At 49.4% G+C, this 14,645-nt stretch overlaps 1 pseudogene; it reads right to left on the bottom strand.

Annotated features, from left to right (window-relative positions):
• Nucleotides 1–5,126: 5,126 nt before the first annotated feature.
• Nucleotides 5,127–13,245, bottom strand: LOC109770718 (uncharacterized; annotated as a pseudogene).
• Nucleotides 13,246–14,645: the final 1,400 nt, after the last annotated feature.

The raw sequence follows: 14,645 nt of genomic DNA, 5'->3' as shown, positions 1-14,645 counted from the left end.
GATGCACAATTTGTTAGCTTGAAATAGAAATCTAGAATGCAAGTGAAACTTCTCCCATCCTTTTCCCTTGTTACACTTTGAAAATGGTTCAGCAAGGTATGAGTCGGTAGCATACAATTCTTTGATGCTTTCTAAACCAAGGATTTTAAATCAAGTTGGGAAAGTAAAATGTGATGCCTAGACAATGCGTCGGCAACAACGTTATCCTTCCCTTTCTTGTACTTGACAATATAAGGAAAGTACTCTATGAACTCACTCCATTTTGCATGTCTACGGCAGTTTTAGTTGGCCCTTTAGATGTTTTAAAGATTCATGGTCAGAATGTATTACAAACTCTTTTGGCCACAAGTAATGCTGCCATGTTTCTAAAGATCGAACAAGTGCATACAATTCTTTACCATAGACAGAATAATTAAGAGTTGGACCATTAAGCTTCTCACTAAAATAGGCGATGGGTTTACCTTCTTGCATTGCACTACTACAAAAACAGCTATAGCCAATATGGACACTAATGGCGCACTGTACATGTGGTGCGCCATTACTAAATACTAATGGCGCACCATGTGTTGGTGCGTCATTACTGTGCAAATACTAATGGCGCACCACATCCACGGTGCGCCATTAGTAATTTTTTTTAATTTTTTTAAAACTACTAATGGCACACCGTGGGATGGTGCGCCATTAGTAGTTCAACTAGTAATGGCGCACCACTCCCACGGTGCGCCATTAGTAATTATGTTTCAAAATTTTTTTAATTTTTTTTATTTTTATTTTTGAAACTACTAATGGCGCACCGTGGGAGTGGTGCGCCATTACTAGTTGAACTAGTAATGGCGCACCATCCCACGGTGCGCCATTAGTAACTTGGCCACCACTTCCACCGAACTTGGACCGCCTTTTCAGTTAAAAAAAAATAAAAAAAATGATGGAAATGTCAAAAAAATAAAAGAAAATAAGTTTCCCATGTGATATGTGGTCTAGTTGTTGTGAAAATTCACAAACATGAATTTCGACTTTATTTGCAAAATCTCTCGAGAATTTGTAAAATGGGCATAACTTTTGCATACGAACTCGGATGAAAAAGTTTTTTATATGAAAAATCATCTACTCGAAAAGTTACATCCGAATTTAACAACCCCGTTAAACATTTTCAAAATCCTCAAAAACCTAACAGAAAAAAGATACGGGGCTTTTAAGATATGGAGAGGCAAAAAAATTCAAAAAAATTCAAACTTACTAATGGCGCACCTGCCCATGGTGCGCCATTACTATCTTCCCGCCTTCAAAATTCAAAATAAGTCAAAAAATAAAAATAAAAGTTACTAATGGCGCACCTGCCCGTGGTGCGCCATTAGTATCTTCCCGCCTTCAAAATTAAAAAAAATAAAAAAATAAAAAAAAGTTAGTAATGGCGCACCTGCCCACGGTGCGCCATTACTATGCCGTATATATGGCTAGGCGTGGTCCTCTCCTCCTTACCTCTTCATTCTTCTCCTCCACTCCACCTCTCCTCCACTCCATCTTCCCTTCTCTCCTCCACCATACTACCCTCCTCCTCTCCGGCGACCTCCTCCTCCCTCCTCTCCTCCCCTCCCCTCCCCTCACGGTTCCTCCTCCCTCCTCTCCGGTGAGCTCCTCCTCCCTCCTCTCCGGTGAGCTCCTCCTCCCTCCTCTTCGGTGAGCTCCTCCTCCCTCCTCTCCGGTGAGCTCCTCCTCCCTCCTCTCCTCCCATCCCCTCATGGTTTCTCCTTCCTCCTCTCCGATGGTCCGGTGAACTCCTCTCCGACGACCTCCTCCTTCTCTCCGGCGATGTAGGCGAGCGCCTCTCCGGTGACCTCCTCCTCCTCTCCGGCGAACTCCTCTCCGGCAAAAGAACACGACAAAAGAACGTACAAGATCCAAAAACAGGAACAAAATTTGAAATAATATCGTGCAAAAAAAGAACAAAAAAAAAACGAGCAAAAAATGGGCAAAAAAATCGCGATCCAGATCCAAATTCAAAATTCAAAAAATAGAAATGGCGCACGGTGGGGGTTAGACGGTGCGCCACTACTATTTTCCCGCCTTCAAAATTCAAAAATACTAATGGCGCACCAGTGGCCTATACTAATGGCGCACCGTGGCCTATACTAATGGCGCACCAGTGGTGCGCCATTAGTATACCAGATACTAATGGCACACCACTGGTGCGCCATTAGTAAAAAATACTAGTGGCGTGGTACTAGTGGCGCACCAGTAGTGCGCCATTAGTAGGCAAAACTGGTGCGCCACTAGTAGGCCTTTTCCTAGTAGTGTTAGTACTCCACCAATGCCAACACCACTTGCATCACATTCAATCTCAAATGTCTTACCAAAATCAGGAAGTGAAAGCAATGGGGTTGATGTCAATCTCATCTTCAGTTCTTGGAAGGACTTGTCTTGGGCATCACCCCATTGGAATGGAGTGTCTTTCTTCATTAACTCATTCATTGGTGCAGCAATGGTGCTGAAATCCTTCACGAACCGGCGGTAGAAACCTGCAAGTCCGAGGAAGCTACGTACTTGGCTCACATTTTGTGGAGGCATCCACTCACTAATAGCCTTGATCTTCTCTTCATCGACCTCCACACCTTTTGCTGAAGCAACAAAGCCAAGAAACACAACCTTGTTTGTGCAAAATGTGCACTTTTACACATTAGCATACAACTTTTCCTCCCGTAGGACAGCAAGCACACATTTTATATGTACAACATGATCCTCCAAAGTTTTGCTATAAATCAATATGTCATCAAAGTAAACCACTACAAACTTGCCAATGAATGATCTAAGCACATGATTCATCAATCTCATGAAGTACTAGGTGCATTTGTTAATCCAAAAGGCATAACCAACCATTCATACAAGCCAAATTTTGTCTTAAATGCAGTTTTCCATTCGTCACCCTATTTCATTCTTATTTGGTGGTAACCACTTCACAAATCAATTTTGGAAAATATGGTGGAGCCACAATGTTCATCAAGCATGTCATCGAGCCTAGGAATAGGGTGCCAATATCTAACAGTTATATTGTTAACGGATCTACAATCAGTGCACATGCGCATGGTACCATCTTTCTTTGGAACTAAAAGTATGGGAACAACACAAGGAGAAAGACTTTCCCTTACATATCCTCTGTTAAGAAGATCTTCTACTTGCCTCTGAATTTCCTTCGTCTCCTCTGGGTTTGCTTGATACGGTGGCCGGTTTGGTAGTGGGGCGCCCGCAACCAAGTCGATTTGGTGCTCAATGCCCCGCTTCGGTGGCAAACCAGGTGGTACCTCCTTGGGAAACACATCCTCATACTCCTGCAAAAGATCAAGAACAACACTAGGAAGAGTTGAGGGTAAATCGTTAGCAGCCAATAAAGTTTCCTTGTACAGGAGACCGTCCTGCGGCACCGGATGCGAGACGAGCTCGGTCCTACCGCTGGGCGCGAGACGGGCTCGGTCCTTCTGCCGGGCGCGAGACGAAGTCAATCCTGCTGTCGCTGCGAGACGAGCTCGGTCCTGCTGCCGGGCGCGAGACGAGTGATGAACCGCAACTGGGGGAGGGCCCACCCTTTGACGAAAGTAGTGCCTGGACGCCGAGGAGAGGGATCGAAGGGCAAAACAGTCCACCTGCAAACGAGCCAACGCCGGCAGAGAAGGCAACCATCGCTGCAGCCGGAACCGCCGAACTCGTGTAGACACCAAGCATTAGGGAGGTCACCATACCTCCCTGCACCGTCGTAGCCCACGACCAGATCAGCCACCGCGCCGGCCGCTACCTAAACCCGCGCCGCTCGCCGGGACCAAGCCGTAGGTCTGATGGAGCACGCAACCACCGGCCACACCTCCGCCCGTCAACCCTGCCACCAAACGGATCCAGGCCACCGCCGGGAGCCCCATCCACCACCACCACACCCGCCACGAGCAGTGGGTGCTGCACCACCCACGCCGAGGACGACCATGACGGCGGTTTGCAGGCTCGCAGTGCCCAGATCTGGCACGCCAGCCCCGTTCGACACCGCCTCCTCCCCACCGCACGCCTGGGCATCCACGCCGCCGCAGAGCCCCGCCCGCCATTTCCCGCGACCGGGCCTTGCAGATCTGGTGCGCGCCGCTGCACCCCAACGAGGAGGGGAGGAGAGGGTGGAGGTTTCCCAGGGAGACGCCTCGCCGGCGCCCTCACTGGTGCACGCTCGGGCTTTGCCGGCGGCGAGATGGGAAGGGGGAGGGAGAGGACCCAGCGGCGGCGCTCCAGAAATCACCCCCCCCGTGTCGCCGGAGAAGGGCGACGCCCATGCATGTTTACATAACATTCACGTGACATCTATAAATTTCATTAGTGCACTTTTAAGCATTATATCATACACTTTCTACTATCAAGGACAAGGACTTTAGCTCCCCTGGACACCAGCCAGTTTTCCCTGTACAAACTATTGGCACAAAATGCTCTGCCGCCAACGCATAAGCTTTTGCCACAAAAAAATAGATAAATAGCAAGATAGATGAAAGAGTACTATCACGAAGGGAATTGACCATGCAGGATCTCATATACAACATGTACCAACTTAGTCACTCTTGCTTGCAATATATCGTGTTTAATCAACTAATCAGAATACATCAAAGGTATAGAAGTCTTAATCTACAAAACTGTAATTTAATCTGCAAAACTGTAACAATGAGAGCACATATATGATCGATGACGTGGCATGGCACACGGATCGATGATGTGGCAGCGGGGCCTATGCCGACGGCATACCTTTGCCATAGATAGTATAAAGCAAAATTAAAAATAAAACTAAATAAACATATGCCGACGGCAAGGCCGTCGGCATAGCTGCGCACACGGATCGATGATGTGGCAGCGGGCATTGGCCAGGTCTATGCCGACGGCTATGCCGTAGGCATACCTCTGCCATAGATATGCCGACGGCCGCCGTTACCTCCCGTCGGCGTAGTATCAACGCCGTCAAACGGTCAGCGCTGACCGGGTAGGTGGGCCCGGGCTATGCCGACGGGCCCCGTAGGCGTATCTCAAGCGGTCCCGACGGCCTCGTCTATGCCGACGGTAGATGGACGGCATAGATGAGGCCGTCGGCGCAAGCAGTTATTCTGGTAGTGATGCTAGAACTTTATCCCCACGCATTGTGGTGACCCCCAATGCTCGCTCTGCATCCCGGTAAACTGGACCTGCTTTCTGCACATCGTGCAATAGGTGGCTTGGCACACCCAACAAAAAATATACTTATCGTCGCCCTGGATGCATGCAGACATTGGTTAGAAGCAATAGAGGCAAACCAGTGCTCATTCATGTGATCTTACAGACTGAAAAAGATAGGGTTTCATTACCTTGTAAATCTTTTGATGACATTTCGGGCATTTCACGGTGCTGCCTACCGGTTGGCTTTGAGCTCGCATGCGGTTTCCGGTTTCGAGCTGTTCCAGGCGCTTCCGCCAGTCCATCGTGTCCTTTTCTTTCTCCGCAAAGAGGTCACAGTTCCTACTGCAGTTTGTCACATACATGCATAAAGATAAGTAGGCTTGAGATCCCCTGTTGTTTTAAACAAAAAGGACCCTGGATATCTCAGACGACTGGCCTACCTGAAATGGGCATAGCCAGCGATGATAGCCTTGCCACAGAGGAAGCAGAATGCCTGACCACAACTGATGCACACCACCTTGTTGCAACCTTCAGTTTTGCTGATGGTCATTCTGCATTATGGACATGACCTAGCATCGTTGTAAAGCTCCTTGATGCTCATCAGTTCCTCCACCATCTCCCTTGCGCTCATCTTGCCTGTCGCCTGCTGACATAAAATGGAGGACAATAGGTCGGAGGCATTCAGTAACTTGAAATTGTATCCAGCAGCCAATTAGACGGGTAGGGCAGTGATACGACAAGGAGGTGCCAAAAGCATATGATACTCTTCAAAGATCTATGATAGATTGCAAATCAAATGTATATTTGAAGGATTCATACTGCAAGTTGTTTCGTAGTAGTATAGCAAATGCATTTTACTAAAATTTTAGCCATATAAGTGAAAAATCAGTCAAAGTTGTGCACTAGAGACCGTAAAAGGTAAAAAATGACTTATATTTTGGGAAAGAGGGAGTAAGAGATGCGTTTCTACCTGTCGCTGCCGGATCTTTTCTTCTAGAGTTAGACACTGCTTCCCTGGATGGCGTGAATCCTTGCACAACGAGCATAAGACAAAGCAACATTTTGGGCATTGCGCATTGTTATCCTCATCTTCCAAGCAACCGATTGCACATCTTGGACAATGAACCACGTCTGACATCGAGTCCAATGCTTTCTCAAGAGTAAGCCTATCCCAGCGTTCGAATTCTTCCTCGTCGAGAAGCCTCTTTAACAAATACGGTGGAATAGAAGCAGTGCACTTTGTATCAGGGCATATCAACTGAAACGAAGTACCTTCCTTCACATGCATCTTACATAAGTGAAAGCTGAATAAAACTGTTGCTTATTGATGATTTGGTGCGGCATACAAGAGTATATAAGAGGGTACAAACCGACTTGGGGTAGGGGTACAAAACTGACTTGGACTAGAAGTCGTATACCATAATGACTACTCTAACATCCCCCCGCAGTATCAACGGCAGGCTCGACGACGTTGAGACTGAAACAGATATCTTGAAATGGCTTAGTAGGCAGTGCCTTGGTGAAAATGTCAGCAAACTGAGCCGTAGAAGGAACATGAAGCACCCGAACCTGACCAAGAGCAACCTTTTCACGAACAAAATGAATATCAATCTCAATATGCTTTGTGCGTCGGTGTTGAATTGGATTGCTGGTCATGTAGACTGCTGATATGTTGTCACAGTAGACAATAGTGGCCTGCTCAATAGGCCTGTGTAGCTCGGAGAGTAACTGCCGAATCCAGATTGTATCTGCAACGGCATGTGCCACAGCGCGATACTCAGCCTCGGCTGACGAACGTGAGACTGTAACCTGTCTTTTCGAAGACCAAGAAATCAAATTGTTACCAAGAAAAACACAAAAACCGGAAGTGGACCTTCGAGTGTCAGGACAACCAGCCCAGTCTGCATCAGAGTATGCAGTAAGCGAATTTGGAGAAGAATTATTGAGGTGGAGACCATGATTGAGAGTTCCTTTTAAATACCGAAGAATGCGTTTAACATGATTATAGTGAGGAACCCGGGGATCATGCATATAGAGACATGCTTGTTGAACAAGAAAAGAGATTTCAGGACGAGTAATGGTGAGATATTGGAGAGCAGCTGTTAGGCTACGATAGAGAGTAGGATCGGAAAAGGGTTCACCGGTAGCCGAAAGTTTAAAACTAGTATCGACAGGAGTGCGAGATGATTGACAGTCAAGCATACCAGCACGATTAAGAAGATCAAGAATATACTAGCGTTGGGAAAGAAAAAGGCTGGAGGAATCTCGAACAACAGCAATGCCTAAGAAATGATGAAGGAGTCCTAGGTCAGTCATAGAAAATTCAGATCTAAGAAGAGAGACAATATGATCTAAGAACTTTTGAGAGGAGGCGGTAAGAATGATATCATCTACATAGAGAAGTAAATAGGTAGTGCCAGAAGTTTGATGATACACAAAAAGAGAGGTGTCGGAGAGAGATGGAGTGAAGCCTATTGTTTGAATGAAGGAGGAGAAGCGTTGAAACCAAGCTCGTGGGGCCTGTTTAAGACCGTAGAGAGATTTCTGAAGAAGACATACATGAGTTGGAAAGGATGGATTTTCAAAACCCGGAGGTTGCTGGCAGTAGACAGTTTCTTGAAGGGAACCATGGAGGAAAGCATTTTTAACATCAAGTTGGTGAATGGGCCATGAAGAGGAGACAACAACACTAAGAACGGTGCGAATGGTTCTAGGTTTAACAACAGGAGAGAAGGTTTCTTCGTAATCAATTCCTTGTTGCTGAGAAAAGCCACGACAAACCCACCTGGCTTTATATCATGAGAGGCTCCCATCGGAGTGGAACTTTTGGCGAAAAATCCATTTGCCAGAAACAATATTTGTATTGGGAGGACGAGGAACAAGTTGCCAGGTGTTGTTTTGAAGTAAAGCATTATATTCTTCTTGCATGGCAGCGGCCCAATTGGGATCAAGTAGAGCAGTTTAGTAATTCTTTGGAAGAGAAGTGAGAGATACGGAGGTATGAAGGTTTAGGCGGTCTTGGGGTTGATGAAATCCTGATTTGGCCCTAGTACGCATGCGATGATCATTAATCGGGGCTGCTGTAGGAATAGCACGAGGGGGTAAGGTGGGTACTGGTGAGTCCGGCGCAGCGGAAGAGTCGGACGAAGGAGTAGGGCTGGGTGGTGGAGTGGGAGCAGGGCTGGGTGGTGGAGTGGGAGTAGGGGCCGGGGGTGTTGGGGAGGGAGCAGAGGTTGGGGGTGTTGGGGACATCTCGGGTGGGGTGAGTGTATGGTTGGGATTGGCTATGGTGGGTGTTAATGGTGGTGGTGATAAGTTGTGTTCGGCAGGTAGGGGAGTATATAGTTGGAAAGGACGGGGAGAGGGGGTGTTTGCGGAGCTAGGGGTGTTGGATGGTGTAGTAGTGCGTTGTGAGAAACGAAAAATGTGCTCAGCAAACGTGACATAACGAGAGACATGAACGTGTCCGGTGTGAAGGTCGAGACAGTGATAGCCTTTGTGCTCGTCAGAGAAGCCGAGAAAAGCACATGGGATAGAGCGTGGTGACAATTTATTTGCAGAAGTGGCGTAGGCATTGGGAAAACAGAGACAGCCGAAAACACGAACCGCGGAGTAGTCGGGGTGGGAAAGAAAGAGGGAATAATAGGGAGTAGTGTTGGGTTTAGTTTTAGAAGGTCGAATATTTAGAAGGAAGGTGGCCATGTGTAGGGCTTCAGCCCAAAACTTGGGAGGCATAGATGATTGAATGAGGAGAGTGCGAACTATATCATTGAGGGTGCGAAGAGAGCGTTCTGCTTTACCATTTTGAGGGGAGGTGTAGGGACATGAGAACCTAAGCAGGATGCCATGTTGTAAGAAGAAAGTACGATTTTTAATGTTATCAAACTCGCGACCATTGTCACATTGGATAAAGCGAATTGGGAGGAAGAAGTGAACAGACACATAGCGTTGAAAATTAAGGAAAAGAGAATGGACCTCGGATTTGTTGCGTAGAGGAAAAGTCCAGACAAAGTGGGTGAAATCATCTAGGATAACAAGGTAGTATTTAAAACCCGAAACACTTGCAATGGGAGAGGTCCATAAATCACAATGTATTAATTCAAAGGGATAAGTGCTACAAGAACTAGAGGAACTAAAGGGAAGACACACATGTTTGCCTAATTGACAAGACTCGCAAAACACAGAATTATGAGAGTCCCTATTACATGGTATGGTAAATTCACTAAGCATAGAAGCTAAGACGACGGGGTTGGGATGGCCCAAGCGACGATGCCAGAGATCGACGGAGGCCAGCATGGATGTTGGAGGGGTGGCGGCAGGAACTCCATTAAGAGAATAAAGATCACCGGAGCTATTGAAGCGAGCGATCTCGGCCTTGGTCAGGTAATCCTTCACAGATAAACCAAAAGGGTCAAATTCAGCCGAAACTAGATTGTCGCAAGTAAATTGGCGAACAGAGATAAGATTTTTAATGAGGGCGGGTGCAACTAGAACATCGCGAAGTAAAAGAGGTTTGATGGAAGAGGGAAGTTGAGCCTGACCAACACAATATATAGGAATAGATGATCCATCTCCAAGGATAATGGAAGGGAAAGGAGATTTAGTGCAAGAAGATAACCAATTACTAGATGCAGACATATGACTAGAGGCCCCTGAATCAAAGATCCAATCCGTACCTGAGTTTCCTTGTGAAGCAAAGTTATTCATGGCCTGGAGAAAGGCAGCTTGATCCCAGCTCGGCGTCGCAGGTGAGGGTGGCGTCGGAAGCAGTGCCGGTGGATACGATGGTGAAGGCAGTAGGGCCGGCTGGGGAGTGTAGTAGGCATTGGCCAGCTGTGGTGGGGGTGGCGTCGGGAGCAGGGCCGGCTGAGGTGTGTAGTAGGCGTCGCCGTCGATGCTGTAATGACAATAAGGAGCATACGTCGGGGCGGCGTGATAGGCATTGGCCGGCTGTCGGGGGTTGAGAACCCCGGGAGCACCAGTAGGCGGCCGAAGGCCGGGTTGCCAGGCATCTGAGTATGCCGGCGGAGCACCGAGGGTGGACGGAGCGGACCAGGGCATGGGCCATGCTTGAACAAGCCCCGTCCAAGGATCATGAGGAGGCCGCCATGCAACCGCAGATGGAGCACTGGTGGGTGGTGCAGGACTCGGTGCTGGTGATGTCGTAGGCGGAACCGAACGAGTCGACGGCGGCTTGTAGATAGGGTTTTTGCCGCGGTAGTTCGGACTAGGACGCTAGCCTGGGGGCGGTTGAACAGATGACGATGCGGACGGCCCGGCGGCAGGAGCCGGCCTGGAAGGCGGCGCTGGTGTAGACGACAGAGGAGGATGAGCCGCAACATGAAAGACCTTGGGGCGAGAGTCCTTGCGAGCTTGTGTTTTCGCCGCGAGTTGTAGCAAGGAACGAACATCAGCGAAGGTAGGAGGGGGCCGTATCATCGGTATGAACGAGGCTTGCTTTTCAAAGTCTTCGCTGAGGCCGACGACGACGATATTGATTAGCTGTGAGTCGCTAACTGTATCGCCGAGTTCGCGGAGCTCATCACCAATGGTCTTAACGCGCTGGCAGAACAGGTTCACCGGGGCGTCTCCTTGCACCATATTGCGAAGCTCGGTGTGGAGAGCGTTTTTCCGAGCGTCGGTGTTGCTTTGGAAGAGCTGACGGAGGGAGTGCCAGATGTTGGCAGCGGTGGCGCCGTCGTGATCGAGCATGTTGAAGATCTCGGTGGTGATGCGGGTGTAGAACCATTGGACGATCGCGAGATCGTCTTTCAACCATTGCGGATCGTCGGGGCGGGGAAGACAGTTGGCGGCGACATGCGAGCGCAGGTTGCAGCGGCCGAGGTGGAGATCGAAGAGATGTCTCCAATGGTAGTAGTTGTGGGCGGCGAGATCAAGAACTATGGGGATGTAGGGGCTGACGTCGGAGATTGTGTCAGCAAGAGATATTGGTGCGGCGAGGATGGGTGCAGGGTAGTTTTGTGGAGCTATGGTGAGAGCCGAGAGAGAAGCGGCCGCGGCGTTGGCAGCCTTGGCGATGAGTGCGGCCCGGCGCTCGAAGTAGCCGGGCGGCGGCGGCGGCGGTGGCGTTGGCGGAGCCATACCCTAAACCCTAGGACCGGTATCTGATACCATGAAAGCTGAATAAAACTGTTGCTTATTGATGATTTGGTGCGGCATACAAGAGTATATAAGAGGGTACAAACCGACTTGGGGTAGGGGTACAAAACTGACTTAGACTAGAAGTCGTATACCATAATGACTACTCTAACAATAAGGTCTCCATGCACTTGACACAAAACAAGTGCTCGCACGGAAGTCTGATGAAATTTGAACCTAATTGTTTCAAAATTAAAGTTAGTTTACCAGGGAAGAAATTTAATGAGCCTAATTCAGTTTCTTATAAGAAGCTTAATTAGAAAAGTCAAAAAGGCTTACCTTTAGTCTGGTTAAGGCAAATCATGCACATATGGAGATCCTCAAGAAAAACTTGATGGCACTTCCTACTACTATAACTGAACATGGAAGGGATTACAGACTCCAGTGAGAGACTTCTCGAGATTGCACGCTTATCTCCTTTGTGCGTAGGACTATCTGGACCCAAAGTTATTTTTCTGTCAAACCCGAGGTGCGGCAAAGAGGAACTACGTATCCACTCAACCCATTGGTATACGACTTCTTGGCCCGGCAGCTCTGCCCAGATGATGTCAAGCATCTCAGAGAGTCGAGAAACATTAGGCCCATCCATCCATTTAGCAGTGACTACAAAATGTGGGGGATCTTTGCTAGGATATGACCGCGGAAACACACATGTCAATACCAAAGGGGGCAGGTGCTCGAAGCTGCAAGAGTACGAGAAGTCATCTGGTTCGTCGTCCTGATGCTGCTCTCTACTATCATCACGACAACATCCATCTTTTGCATGCTCATTATCTGAGGAAAACTTGGCGCATACTTCAGCACCATCTTGCAAATCATAGCGTATGTAAATCTGCAATTCAAGTTTTTTTTTTTTTGGGAGAAACCGTTAGACCCAAATCATCAACATCAATGAGGAGATGAAATAGCACTGATCGACAACACAAAAAACCTGGAAATAGCGGAGCCCTGCTTTGCTTTCGAATACAACAAGGTCATCCCCATATATTGCTTCCAATGCCATCAGCTGCAGCGAGGTATCATGTGAGAAAACAAACACAGTGTACGTATAGTCCTCCCAGCAACTGTCTAAAACTGAGGAGAAAAATCCCTCTGAACCACTTAATAAGTAGTACTACCAAATTCCAACATAGTCAGTAGTACCAAATTCCAACATAGTGAGTAGATTAGTGCACTCGACCTCGTCCTCCTGTCGCTGCAGGTTGTCTCGTATCTCATCCTGCCCCGCCTCCTCCTCGGCGCGAAGGCCAGCTCCCGCCGCCGTCGCCTCCTCCAACCTCGATCCCGCCTCGGCCACCGCCGCCCACGGGGAGTCCAGGTCGAGCACGTTCTCCTCGCCGCCGCCAGCACACGACAGCGGCCTCCACGCCTCGGCCGAGGATCCGGTGCCGGGTTCGTGGTTGGGTTCCAGGACGTGGACGGCCGTGGACGTCGACGCTGTTGCTGCCATGGGGGCACACGAGAGCTCGGTTGATGGTTGGGCACCTGGACTCGCAGGGACAACTCACGCGCACATATTTCGTGTACCAAACGATCACTCCTACTCCGATGCGAACTCTGGCAAGTAAGAAGACACGCACACGGACACAAGCGAAAGATTCTTTTCCGAACCTACTACTCCTGAATAGCAAAAAGTAAAATTATATAGACCACTACTGAAATCTGCAACTTGATATTTCTATTCAACCGATCAGACGTCGGCGTGCAACGTGCCCTGCAACATGCCCGTTGTTGCAAAATGCGCAAGTGCAACACGAACTATGTGCAGACCATTGAAGATAAAACACGTAGCAACCCTATCCCTACATTCATTTGCAACGTGTGGGAAATTTTCTCTTTAATCGTTGCTACCCAACCATTTTTTTTTGCAGGAAAAATTTCAATCTATTCATCTTCAATCATTGTAGTACAATGAACACTAGAAATAACAAAAAATTACATCGAGACACGTAGACCACCTAGCGACGACTACAAGTACTGAATGTTGGCAATAAGCCACAGCGTGCGCGTCGGGTGCGTGGCGTGCGTGTGTGTGTGTGTCTGGCCAATGTCTGGCCATAGTCTGACCTGTGTCCGACTTGTGTACGTGGCTAGGTCGTAGGTAGTTCCGCAGGGCGCGCGTGGAGATCGTGCGGGCTTGGTGTGACTCGTTCGCGTACGTGCGCGGCGAGGACGCGGTCAGAGCGGGCTGATCGGGGCGCGTGGGTGGGCAGGGGCGTGGGGATCATGCTCCTGCGGTGGCCCGGGTATTTAAGCCCTGCGGGGATCGTTGTAACAGTGTGGCAGTGTGGGCTAGAGTTCGTGCATGAGGAATACAGCCGTTGTTGCGGCGGCGGTGTTCGTGCGCCGGGAAAACCACCGAGTCCACCGAGTCTTCTTCTTCCTATCTCCTTCCTCTTCGGTTAGAGCCAGAGTGAAGTGAGCTGAGAGAGAGAGGTGTGTGTGTTAGCTAATCTAGTCGTTGTGCTTAGCTTAGTTTTTCCCTTCTGAAAATAATCGCATGAGCCGCGGCATGTGCGTGCCATGCATGTAGCTTTGCATGGGCCTGAGGGCGGACGTGGTCACGTGGAACGGCCCGGTAGTTTAGCAGGTGGATTAGGAGGCACGATCAGCTCTCGTGGGATGGCGCGAGTCATGCGGATCATGGCGTGTAGTTAGGATCTCCACCAGCATCTCCTTCCTTGTAACGAATAAGTAGCTGAGAAAGAAAACTGGAAAAGTCGTAGAGTTTGCACGCGACACAAAAACCTTTGTCTCCTCTGTGATCGTGAGTTGCGAGAGTCTAGATTCCTAACAAGTGGTATTCAGAGCCTCGTTTAGCGATCCCGGCGATCATGTTCGATCACGGAGAACTGCCGGACGCGACTGCGGCGGCGGCCACTGCTGCCCTCAACGTAGGCGGGGGCGGGCTGGCACGCTCGGCGACTCCACCACGGGAGCGCAGCCGCGGGCGAAGCCGCGTGAGGCGGGAGCGGCAGGTGGTGATCCACCAGGCGGCGGCCACGGAGCGCGCGCGTTCGTGCCGGGAGCTGGCACCACGTTCCCGACCCTCACCTCGACCAACTACATCGAGTGGTCGCTAGTGATGAAGGTTCACCTGGAGTCCCGGGGGCTCTGGGACGCGATCGAGGGCAATGCGCAGCACGTGCGCGCCGACAAGTCGGCGCTCGGCGTCCTTCTCCGAGCCGTTCCGCCGGAGATGCTCGGCGTCCTTGTCGTCAAGGAGACGGCCAAGGCGGCCTGGGACACCATCAAGGTCATGCGGATGGGAGTGCACCGTGTGCGCGAGGCCACCGCGCAACGACTCCGTGTGGAATTCGAGC

The sequence above is a fragment of the Aegilops tauschii genome, chromosome 2 (assembly GCF_002575655.3).
Source record: "Aegilops tauschii subsp. strangulata cultivar AL8/78 chromosome 2, Aet v6.0, whole genome shotgun sequence".
NCBI lineage: Eukaryota > Viridiplantae > Streptophyta > Magnoliopsida > Poales > Poaceae > Aegilops > Aegilops tauschii.
The sequence above is the reverse complement of the archived record's forward strand: the minus strand, read 5'-3'. Positions and strand labels throughout refer to the sequence as shown.